The 12,972-nt window shown below is 40.5% G+C and overlaps 1 protein-coding gene across 2 annotated transcripts in view; it reads right to left on the reverse strand.

Moving 5' to 3' along the window:
• Positions 1-11,357, reverse strand: part of NAA60 (N(alpha)-acetyltransferase 60, NatF catalytic subunit) — an 83,120-nt gene extending 71,763 nt beyond the window's left edge. Inside the window, exon 1 of one of the 2 annotated variants that reach the window (XM_029576737.1) lies at positions 11,236-11,357. The gene's annotated coding sequence lies outside the window, so the exon portion shown is untranslated. Of the gene's footprint in view, positions 1-10,757; positions 11,199-11,235 lie in introns of those variants that run through there. The other variant, XM_029576739.1, reaches the window with a different exon arrangement.
• Positions 11,358-12,972: the final 1,615 nt, after the last annotated feature.

The following is a 12,972-nucleotide window of genomic DNA, read 5'->3' on the forward strand; positions in this document are numbered from 1 at the left end:
CCTCCTGGATGCATCCGTTGTGAGTGTAAGTTGATGCGGAGGTAACCGGAAAGGTGCTTCCGAGGTCAGGTTGTTGGTGTTTTTCCACCATCGAATGCGTTGTATCCTGGTTGAGAGGGGTCGAAAGTATTGAGACCATTGATCCTTTCGTCCCCATTGTAGGCAGCGCATGTGTAGTCTCGTGTAGGGAACTACATGGATAGCTGCCGCCATATGACCCAGTAGCTGGAGGACTTGACGTGCCGAAGTATGTGATCGGTTGCATAGACATCGAGCTAGTGAGGATAGAGTTTGAATCCTGTCTTGCGGGAAGGTATGCTCTCTGTTGTGTTGAATCGATGAGCGCTCCAATGAACCATAGTGTGTTGGGGTCAGTTGCAGGTTGGATTTCTCGTAATTTATTATGAAGCCCAAAGTCTGAAAGCAATAGATTGTTTGGAACGTGTGATTCCGTAGGGTAGCCTGATCTGAGGCTACTAAAAGCCAGTCATCCAGATAGGGAAAAATCTGGATCGACAGTTATCTGAGGTGAGCCACCACCACCGCTAAACATTTTGTGAACACTCTTGGGGCCGAAGATAGGCCAAAGGGTAGAACTTTGTATCGATAGTGGCTGTTCTGAGCTTGAAAGCAAAGATATTGCCAGGAAGAAGGGTGCATGGGTATATGGGAGAATGCATCCTTCAAGTCTATGGAACATAGCTAGTCGTTGGGCTGTAGGCGGGAAAGAAGAGTCTTGAGAGACGTCATTTTGAATTTTTCTTTTTGAATGTGTTTGTTGAGATTCCGTAAGTCTAAGATGGGTCGAAGACCTCCAGATTTTTTTTTTTTTTTAATTTAATCTTTATTAAATTTTCATAATTCATGACATATACATATCATTTACTAGCACGAATGACTAAACAGAAATAACAAATTCATAAAAGAAAAAAAAATTACCAAAGCATTTATAAATCCATTTAGGCATTTTTTTGGAATGAGAAAATAATGGGAGCAGAATCCCTGATTTTCCTGTGACATTGGAATTCTTTAAATGGATTTTTGGCTTTGTAGATTTTGTAACTGTTCTTGAAGGTACAGTGAGGGGGTTGATGTATTTCGAGGGGGGGGGAATATGAGGGAGGCATGGGAGTGTTACAAATTTTATCTGGTAGCCTTCCCTTATGATGTTCAGCACCCAACAATCTGAGGTAATTGCCTCCCAATTGGCATAAAATAGCTGGAGGCGACCTCCTATGTATGGTGGTGGAGGTGGCTCGGGATAGCTCAAAAAGATGTGAGCACAGAACATCAGCACACAACTGCGCGCATAGCGCATCAGTGCTCAGCGACACGCACATTGGTGCACAACGCATCGGCGTGGCAATCGGCGCACAAAGGCTCATCTAAACGTACAACATGTATGCCACACGACACAGCGAAGCATGACTCAAAATGTGCGAAGCTATTGATTCAACCTTGAATTCCGACGCACATGACACCAGTCTTGACGCAGCCTACACTGCTAAATCAGGAATATCTTAAAAAGTCACAAAAAACTAAGCATCTAACATCTTCAAAACCTAGTGAGACAGATTCTGACCAGCATGTGGAACTAGTCTCTGTCCATGACTCTGACACGGACTCCCATACCTCGTCCAGAAAATTTTACCCTTCATTCAGGAAGAAATCCTACTCAAGGGCACCCTTTAAACCATACAATACCTATTGAACGTGCGGAGCCACGCGCCGATACATTGTGCGCTGACTTGTGCGCCGATGAGTTATGCGCCGGGCTATGCGCATCCCAGCGCCGAGGCACCGTCCTGCTTCAGCCGATTTGATTTTTTATGACCCGACTTCTTCGGCGTCGATGAGCAGGATCGAGTGGGTTCAGTGAACTGAAATCCACGCGGCTCATGAGGGGATTTCTGTGAAAGATGAGTTGCGGCCTCAACTCCCTTCACTGGCCCTGGTGAATTGATCGTCCTGGCTGAGGCACCCTCTAGTGAAGTAGACCTTTAAGATGGAGTCTTCTTCGGTCTCTTCGACGGTCCCTGTGAAGACTGTGTGGACGATATCTTTAGACGCACAATTTTTTTTCTGCGCACTTCCTTTGGGCCCTGGGGGACATACGACCACAGTCCTGGCATTAGACTTGGTTGTGTTCCAGTCCCAGGCATATATAGCAGTAATTATGTCCATCTGTAATGGACATAATTCTACCGCATTGGAAGTACTTAAATCCCGATGGCTTAGGAGCCATCACTGCCCAGAAGAAATTAAGAAAAAACAAAATTTGAGAAAAAATCTCTTCAGAGACGAGGACTGCTCGCAGAAAAAAAAAAAAGACTGAGGTAACAAGGCAATCGCGCGGGAAGCTCACCGCACAGCCGTACAGAGTTCAAAACTCTGTATTAAATGAGAAAACTCCGCCTACTGACTGGTCGCGAGACGCTCCCAGGCAGCATGACTAATTCAGCCCTGCTATCGACGGGAAATGAGATATACATACAAAGAGGGATGTATTTATATGAAGAAATAACAAATAGTGAGAAAATAATTTTTCTAAATTCAAATCACTAAAAATTAAAAAAGCGCGATCATACTGTTTCTATAGGTGCTCAATCAATATTAAATGCCTTTTTGTTACCGAAAACTAATGGCACCCCCTATGTAATGTACGACCCATATTTTTTTGATACAGGTGCCCTATTGTAAACCGTTATGATGGTGAATAACTTAATGACGGTATATAAAAACTCCTAAATAAATAAATATTTCTTAACATGCTTGGAAATTATAACTACATGTACCTGAAAAAATGTTTTATTAGTAGCAAAATTTAACAATAGAAAAAATATGAAATATCATCAGCTGTGTTTCAGCATCAATTGCATTAAGGAACAATTTTGTCAGGGTATAATGTATCACCACAAATAATATACTCTTAATATTTAGATTTGCCACTTTCTTTGGCAGTGGCAGACAGACAAGCACCTTAGCAGCAGGATGGTGAAAGGCAAGCAATGCACAGACAGAAGGAAAGGTTGTTTTGCAGGTGACAGACACAGGCATGAGATATAACAATACTTCATCAGTGGGCATCACTTGAGTTGAAAGAGAGATTAATGCACAGGAAGAGGAGTATGATGTCCCTGGGAAATATGGCACAACTATAGGGGAATTTGCACTGAAGTCCAGAGCCTCTCAGGAGTTGAAGAAAAGTGTAAGACAAAGCTTAAGGAGAGAAAGTTCACTGCTCCAATTCATATAGTTGCTTAAATGCCTCCTCGGAGTCATCTGTAGCCAAATGTTTATGGGACATGAACATAATGGAACCAATCACAGTTATAAAACCAAAAGAATGCCAAAGAGATGTAAAAATGATATACCAAGATGTTAGAGTTGGAAAAATCCAAGGAGCCAAGTCACCTGGTGCCTAAAATTCAGGAAAAAAAAAAAAAAGAAAAAAAAAACTGTAAAAATCTACACTAAAACATATAAAAGAAAGGAAAATAAGAAGTAAAGCTAAACAAAATATCATGTGAAATGGCAACAGCAACATAAAAAGAAAAGTGAGACAAAAGGAAAATAAATGTTCCCTGGCCTTAAGTTTTCTAAATATATTAATACCTTTGTCTATTGGTCAAAATCAAACTATCAACCCATAAAGATTGTACATTTGTTATTCATGGAGCCTAAAGGAGCAGATGATTGGATACTTAATTGCTTCAAAGTTTGCTGTATTAACGAATTAATCACTGTGGAGTTTACAGTATTTGAAACAAGTAGCATGAGTGAATGTGATTAGAACAATAAAAATTGTGAACTGTGTCATCTTTATTCTTTATTTCATTTATTTAGATTCTGCCTTCCAGTGGATCACAATCAGGTACTATAGGTACAGTATTTCCCTGTCCTTAAAGGACTCACAATCCAAGTTTTGAACCTGAGATATAGGAGACTTGTCCAAGGTTACAAAAAGCAGCTGTGGGATTTGAACCCTGGTTTCCCTGGTTTGTAGCCTGCTGCTCTAACCACTAGGCTACTCCTCATTCTTTTCATATAATACAGGAGAAAGGTTAGATGTTTTGCACCTGTTTTGATGAGACCAAATGGCTGAACTACTCTGTCATGATCTTAGTATGACAAAGCAGAGTCAATTATGAATTTGTCTTACATATTTTGTCTTCTGTGCCTTAATATTTGAAATAATTCACTGACTGTACTCCCCAAATCTCTATAACTATCAAAGCATACAAACTAATAGTTTAAATTTTGACCAACAGTAAAGCAAGTTTTTGTAATGTCTTTGGTGTCTTATTTTTAAATCTCCTCAGTGTTCCTCAGGTTTTATGTCAGTGGAACCTGAGCATCACAGAAAGTCTGACATGCAAATATTAAGTGGGTATTGTTTGCAGTTATAATTTCTTCAGGGTATAAATTAACTCTTGACACAGATATGACTGATGCTGCAACAGAACACACTGGATATTTCATATATTTTTATTTTGCTACTAAAACATTTTTTTCAGGGGCATATGATTAGATAGAAAAATAGAATGTCAGCAGATAAAGACCATAAAGTCAATCTACTCAGCACACCTTTCAAGTATTCTGAGAAATTCTGAGTGCTTGTAGAAATAGTATGGTACCCTTTTACTAAATTTTCACCGATTTGAATTTATAAAAATAATGGGGTTAATTTTCAAAAAGGATTTACATGCGTAAACTGGGTTTTACACGTGTAAGTAGGCTTTTGAAAATTGCTACAATATATGCCATTGAACTATCAATAGGTTTTACATAGGTAACTGCACTTTAAGCATGTAAACGGGCTTTTGAAAATTGCTATAATAGTATATTATATTTACATGGTTACTCCACCGCACATACTTTTACTCACATACACAGTGGGCAATTTTAAAATAGCCTTTTTACCCAGGTAAGTAGCCATTTACATGAGCAAAGAGCTTTTGAAAATTGTTCTACCCATATGCAAATATAAAGAAATGCAATGCTAAATTACCACAGAATTTCAGAAACTGTGACAATTTATTTTTTTTTTTAAACTTTTGCCACTGAATCTACCCTGGAGCTGCCACAGGAAACTAGGGGCTGTGGGATTAGTTTGCACTGTTGCCATCAGGCTCAGCATCATCAACATGAACCTATTGTCTGTTGATTCCAAATGATCTTCCCTGTAAAGATCATGTCATCTTGGGTACTTGCCTTGGAAAAGATACACGTCGGCCTGAGTCATATGCACCAGAACCCTCATGGACTAACTGGGCTGAGATGGAACATGGCATAACTGATCATGAACTCCACTGACTCCAGGTGCTGGACAATTTGATTTGATCTCCCGCCTGAGCAGTGTACTCAGCCAAAACGCATGCGCTCACAGCTTGTGTAAGTACACTGAAAACCCAGCTAAGCATTTGGTAAAAACATGTTATGCAGGCACCAAGCCAAAAGGCAGAGCACAATGCTGGCATATTCATTACAAACCTGAGACAGATACTAAGACTTATATATTTATGAGGGAGGAGGAGAAAGTATGCCTTCTTCTCATATGGAAAGTATAATCAATCTTATTTAGGAATGGAAAAACAGTACCTAGAAAAAGTAAGTATTCTTAATTTCTCTCTTGTCAAGAGAAGATTCATATCCTATAGGTCTAGGATGAGTCTGAATCTCCTGGTCTCAAAGTATTGGAAACAGAATCTCTGCCCTCTCTTGTGAGTAGCTCAATCTTATGTGAATTAAAGGGACGAGACTGATAGCTTAAGAAACTCCGAATGAAGTACCATGAAAACCACTTTCAATGGCCAATTTGGAGAGGTATTCTTTAGCCTGTTTTGAAAATACCGAGAATCCAATTGCCAGAAATAATGCAAAGCAAAGTTTTGCAAAACCCTTAGCCTCCACAATAGATGAGTACTCTGGATTCTGGACAAGGACACTCTTCGTTCTATAGACCTAATCCATGTTTTAAATGGGTGGTGGTGTGCAGCTTAGGGCAACAATAACAATACCACATTGCCTTAGCTGCTGTAATTTAAAGCATGTTTGAGGTAGGGGGCATACAGATAATATTGCTGTGCGTTGAATTAAATATTTGTATGCACAGATTAAGTACTTTCCCTGACTCAATGGGCTCTCAATGTACCTGAATGTAACTCACATTATGCTACCAATGAAAAGGCATGAGTTAAATACACAATAAATAAAAAAAATAAATAAAACAAGCTTGCTCATCTACTAAGGACAGTAGAGGGCCAATGAGTAAAACAAAAACTGATCTGGATAAAGAGCAAAATCCTTTAAACAGTCAAGCTTCTATAAATGTAATAGTGTAAACTAGAATAACTGGGAAGACTGACTGGGTCAACTGGTTATAATTTATTATGTACGGTAATCAGCCTTAAAAATTCCAATATCTGATTATCTATCCCATACATCTCAAAAATATAATTTTTTACTCTGATGTAAGTAGATTTGCTCTTATTTAACCCATACAGCAAATAATTGTTTTTCAGAACAGCGAGATTCTGTGTAAGCAAAATCTTACAATCACTAAATAAACCTATCTGCACTCTAAATATTCAAATTTTCAAAGGCAACTTCTACTTCAGGGGTCAGAAGATAGTTGTGTGGGCTGCTAGACTTGAACAAGAAAGGAAAATAACACTAAAAAGAGCACAAAAGTGTAGATCTCATCCCAGCAAAAGGTGCTGTACTTACCTGGAGTCTGGGGTGAGGTGCAGCTGAACACAGTAAATCTTTGGGGATTTTTCTGAAACAGAAATACTGCCTGGAGAGAGATTTGCTCTCATCAGTATTCTGCATGAACAATCTGCCTTGAAATAGTTCCTCTTCCCTGCTCCCAGGATTAACTGATGTACTGTAAACTGACTAGATATGCCTTATTACTCACAAGACACTTTGGTAAACCTTAAACTCTACTTTTATTTAATCCAATATTCTTTTTATTAACCATTTATTAACCTAACAGTTTCCTCTTGCTCAATTGGGCTTCCAGTTCAATTGGAACTGGTCACTCCTGGACTACAGTACCATGTACCTTAATTCACAACTATCCCGTGTTTTTTCTCTATTTTACAATTGCCCTCCCACCCCCTCCTCAGTCATTGCCCAGGGGCCACAGATTTTGGCTCCTTTTGGCACTCAGTATGCATTCACCCAGAGTTTGGCCACTAGGTATCAATGTGGTGCAATGGCTGAGACCCAAGTTGGTGTGAATGCTGCCTTCAAGGCATCACCAGCACCTGCCAACCCAAAGTGGAGAAGCCAGGAATCAAGTTAGCTATTACTGTCAATTTGTACATTTGTAAATATCTTTATGATTATTTCTACGATTACAAATTGTGGGACAGTTTATTAAAACAAAACTAACTCCGTCTCCTCTGTCTCAATTGACTCATTAGGTTTACATAACTCAAGACAATGCTTTGCAGAACTCTTCAAAAGGCTGATCAAAGAAGACCCTACTTCACTACTGCCTAATGGCTTTTTACCATGGAGTGTCCATTTTGCGGGAAATTTTACAACAGGCCGCACAAATTTGTGGATTATAATGCACTCAAGTTACACCAATTTTCAAAGCGAAATTACACATGTAAGTTCGTTTTGAAAATTATCTCAACAAAACTGTACATATACAATTACACCAATTTGATGGATGTAATTTTGCCAAGAGAATGTCTGTACATAATTTTTTAAATCAAAAAAGTAGACATGCAAGGTCCAGCCCTGACCAGACTCCAGTCCCTGGAATGTCTCTTCTCTATGTGCATAAAAATATGCACACAAGTGTGCATGTGTGTAATTTTACAGACATATTGGGTCACACAATTTTCTAAAGGGCATTTTTGCAGATAAAGAGCTACTCTATTCTCAGAAATGCTTTTGAAAACTACCCTTCCTATGAGTAAAGTTTTTGATCTGTGAATGATATGAATACCCAACTTTTTCTCACTCACAGCAAGCAGAACCTACAGGATTTGGGGGTGTGTATATATTATATACACACCCCCAACACTTACCAATCAGAAAGAAGAAAGTTTGTCAGATTTGCTTCCAAGATTGTCAGCCTCTCCCCTTTCTCCTCTCTACCATCCTTCTACTCCACACACCCTTCAGAGCAGTGGAAGCACATCCCCGTTGCTAACACTTCTACTAGTAAAAGATGCTACAACTTAGGGTTACTACTGCTCTTAGAACAACTGCACCAGTTAGAAGGAAGTGCCATTGCAGGAGGTTTAACAGTAACCACAATTCATAGCACTTCCCACCAACAGAGCCAGTAGAGGTGTTGAGAGCAGCAGAGAGTGGTTCATGCTGCTCTGGAGGTCAAAGGAGTTTGCAGCTACAGCAGGGGATATGGCAGGGCAAACAGAAATCGAGGGAGAGAGTAAGAAGAAGCTGTAAGGAAAGGAAGGTGAAATGCTGCAAAGAATGAGGGGGTCGAAATGCCAGAAGGGGGGTAGAGGAGTAGAGGGTTGAGAGGATGCAGTAGGAAGCTATGAGAAGGGAAAGAGGACCTTCACTGATACTCTTCTTCTCAGACACTATCTACTGGTAGAAGACCGCACATGCTATTTATCAGCAGAATACTCTGACAGAAAAAACTGCAATCTGCTCATTAGCCCTCAAAAATCAACTTGTCACTGACATGTGGGTTGTTTGAACCTTGTATGCACACATCCATTCTTTACACAGAAATACATATCCGAGGACTCTGAGGAGCCAGCACAGCAGATGCAAAAAAAAGTGCTGAACTTAGAAGGAAATGAATTTAATTTTAAATCCTCTCTTTACATTTTGAACAAGGTAACATTACTAAAATGAACGTGTCATAGACTTGAGCAACTCAACAAGCATGAAGAATCCAGAAGAACAAAACAAAAAAGTAATATTATCTTGGGAATTTCTTATGCTTCGCAGAAACGTATACATGGCAAGGAGGTCACAGGAAAAAGTATAACCCATCAATAATCTCTCTATAAGAATGAAAAGTAACCAAAATCTTTTTTGGAAGGCCTGAACATAAAGCTGTATTTTTATTTTCCAAAATAAAACATCCTATCTACAGCAGCTGACATGAATGCAGTCAACATGTCTATCCTACAGATTTATATTTAGCCTAGCCAAAAAGAGAAACAACTAGCAATCAAAATGTTTCTTCTGTCACTAAGAATGAAACCGTTCAGAGGCATATAATTACATATATATTTACATTAAACTGCCATGATGCTGTCCCGCTTTTTACTTTTAATTTTCTTGTCCAGTGACCAGAAAAAGGCTCTTTCATGTAGCCTATCAGCACGCTATAGCCTCACACTTTCAAATGGCTGCTTTGATATTTTTAACCACTGACTTTCCACCAATTCTCAAAGGGAAAGTATGAGTGCACTTTCCTTTTGAAAATTGCCTACAAAAAAGTATTCAAGAGATTTGCATCTGTTTTTTCCTGTGGATATTTTTCCCCTTCAAAACTATGCTTACACGCTGCATGTCAACTTGGGTCCCATTCTGCTAAAAAGATCATGTCTGATAATGTAGAGATGCATTCAACTGCTTCTGAGATGCAGTCAAAGTGGTTTCCGGGCAAATATTTTATTTTTTTAACCTTGGTCAAGTTCTTCTGACTGAATGCTAGGATTAGCAATATCTCAGGGACTAGATTTCCTATTTGTCAGTTCTCATCCCTACAACATTCATTTCTATACAACTTCAGTGATTATATGCTTCATTAATATTGGAAATAATTCATTATGAGGGAAGTTTTCAAATGCTATTTATATGAGTAAAAGTATTTCTATCTGCACTGTGGAGACTTTCCTGGGAACAGGGCAGGGAATGCAACAACAGATTTATTTAAACTATTCTAGAAACAGGTTGACAAGTATAAAGCTTTTAAATTACTACAAGTTAATTTAAAATTAGCTAAAGCAATAAATGCTGCACACAGAGCATAAGTTGTATTACCAATATGCATATACCCAAACATCTGAAAGAACAATGCATAAACTAAGCAGGTATCACCAAGAAGCTGTCAGAATGCAAATAACCAAACCTACCGAAAGCCATCAAGAGGGTAGAAAGTGCCCAGTTTAAGAGGTTTCTCCCATTCCATGTCTGGGGGAAAACCTTTGACAATCAGAACCAAAATATATTAGAATGGACTTTTTACAAAGGACAATAAGAAAAATAGTTTTCATGCTCCAGCTCTATAGTTCCAAGCTGAGTTCTGATATTCTGCCCCTGCACACTACAGATCTGACCCACATTTCCAAGTTAGGGTTACCAGAAAACAAGATGGGAGTGATAACTTTTCACAGACAGAAAGTAGAGTACAAACTAGGCCACTGGTTAAAATTAAGCAGGAAATGCTGCCTCTTTCCTTCTTTCCGTGCATGAAGTACTGACAACTGAACTCTTATCTACCCAGATCTAGGATTACAAAACTCCTGTCTCCCAACTTCAGATTAGAAGTGGCAAGCAAACAATTTGAGAAGGCATACAATTTGACCCCAAGGACCAAACTCAAGACAAACCAATTAGGAGAGGAAAAAAGAGCAGGCAGCCATCAGCAAAATTAAAATCGGTTGTCTCCCATTCTTCTAGTAGTCTGATTTAGTCCTTATCTGCTTATTCCTCTCCACCTCTGAATTTTCTCTATGTCCTTATTGTTTTTCTATTCAAACTTTTCTCATTTAGCCCGCAATTATTTTGGAAAAGGAACTCACTGTAACTGTGTGACTTTATTATACAGAGTCCTGTTGTTCCTATCATTTCTTCGATGTCTGTGTTTTCTCACTTTCCTCCATCTCTTATGTTCATCTCTTATCTTTGTCTCCCCCGGTCCGTGTTTACATCTCTCATCCCACAGTCCAGTCGGTCTCTTCTCCTAGCTCCAGTCACCATCTCCCTCCCCAGCCCGACTAGTCGCTCTTCTTCCACCTCCCTCTCAAAAGTCTCCTTTCTTTTATCTTCTCCCTGCCCCTTCACTGCTTCCCCATCTCCATCGCCAAGCAGTTGACTAAAGGATGGCTGGGATGAACAGGTGAAGTAGAGGGTTGGCGAGAGGAGAAGAGAGGACAACGCTGTCAGTGAAAGAGGAAATAAGAGCAACCTTTGCCCCTCTCTCCTCATCTACCCAGCCCCGGTGCCGTCGCTCAGCAAACTCAATCCCACCGTCTGTCTACCCTCTCCTTTGTCACTTACCACCCTCCGCTTTCCTCCCGGCGCGCGCACCCTGCGCTCGTCTCACGGTCCTGGCAAACTTCCCCCAACACCGCGAGACCTGCGCGGAAAGACGGAAGCCGCATGGCTCAAACCTCCTCAGGCAACGCAGCGCGCGCCGTACAAATGGGAAGGCAGCAGGCCGAAGGCCAAAACGTAACAATAAGAATTCTTTTGCTAGATAGACAGCTAGCAAGCCAACACAAGTTTTAAAATAGAGTCATCTTTTTACCAAGCCAGATTTTTAAGAGCATCCCCCCCCCCAGTTAAAACAAGTTTTTACCTTACACCATAAAACATTTACATTTCAAGCGCATCTAGGCATATGATCTTCAACGCCTCCCCCCACAGCCTACAGGTGACCTTTGCACATTCAGTGAAAAATTGATCCTTTCTCTCTTCCCAATAGGAGGAGAGCACCACTTTTTAGCTGCATTCCCTCTTCCGATAGCAGTGTTGCCAATGGCTGGCAAGAAAAAAAAAGAGACCTAGCCCCATTTTGGCTCAAGCTATTTAATATCTCTCCACCAACATCTGGCAAACTACAAAAGTCAATTGATCAGATGGCCAGAATTGAAACCCTCCGAAATACGGTATAGAGCCAGAAGGAATTATTCTTCACATGGAATCCTGCACTACTATTGCTGCTGCTGCAGCTGCCGCCGCAGCAGCTTAAGGGACTATGGGATCTGAATCATGTCCCACAAGTCAAGGACTGGAGGAACGAACACCCCAGTACTGCTACAGCCATGGTGGCCTAAAGATGACCAAGGAAACAAAAACAATAACAAAAATTCCTCTCAAGGCTATGGGAGGAAGACCAAATCCCCCAGCACTTTAGCAGCCATGCTGGCCACAAAGCAACAGCAGAATCCACAACATGCCCTTCAGATCTAAGGAATTGAGGGCCCATTGAAGGGTAGTCTCTGAAGCTGAAAACTCTTTTCCTCTTCCATGCTGGCCTGTATCTTACCCTGGGATCCATTTGAAATCTGTTTTGGAAATCTCTTTGAAAATCAGTAGAACAAATAAACATTACTGTTAGCATTACCATTTGAATCTTGGTGTACTGAGGATCAGAGGCAGGTCTTGCAACTGCACCCTGCCTCTATAAAGGTTTGCAGACTTTGCCAATTTCCTGCAAAATTGTTGTCCAGGAGTAGGAAGAAACATCCAGTATGGAATGCGGCAGCCTGATTGTAATAGCAGCTGCTGTGGATGTTAAAGCTACCAGGAAATCCAAAAACGTGCCTCTCAGGGCTCAGGTAACCACGGTGGATTTAGGTACAACCACGGTATTTAAAAAGCACATCTCCAGGCTCAGGGCAGGAGGGCCATATCCCTTATCAGTGCTCCACTGCAACAAAATGGACCCCGGAGCCCTTCTGAAACCTGGGCTCCATTAGGAAAGTGTAACCTGAACGCAGTCTCAGCCGGTGATCACCCTGCAGACACATCCCTCAACATCGTCCTGAGCTTCATAACAATCCTGACAATATTTATCACTTTCCTCAGACGAAATGCCAAGCAGAGTGCTGTTCTGTTCTGTGTTCTGCTTGTGCCATCATCATGCTCGCTGCTGAATGACATGTAATCGCCAACAAATTAATAAAGGGACACCTCAGACAGTATCAAATCGGTGACCAGTGCCTGCCGTTTTTTGCACAATTTCAAAATGGCTGCTGGTGCCCCCAACTGTTACCTGCAACCTGGTGAAAA

The sequence above is a fragment of the Rhinatrema bivittatum genome, chromosome 14, assembly GCF_901001135.1.
Source record: "Rhinatrema bivittatum chromosome 14, aRhiBiv1.1, whole genome shotgun sequence".
Classification (NCBI taxonomy): Eukaryota; Metazoa; Chordata; class Amphibia; order Gymnophiona; family Rhinatrematidae; genus Rhinatrema; species Rhinatrema bivittatum.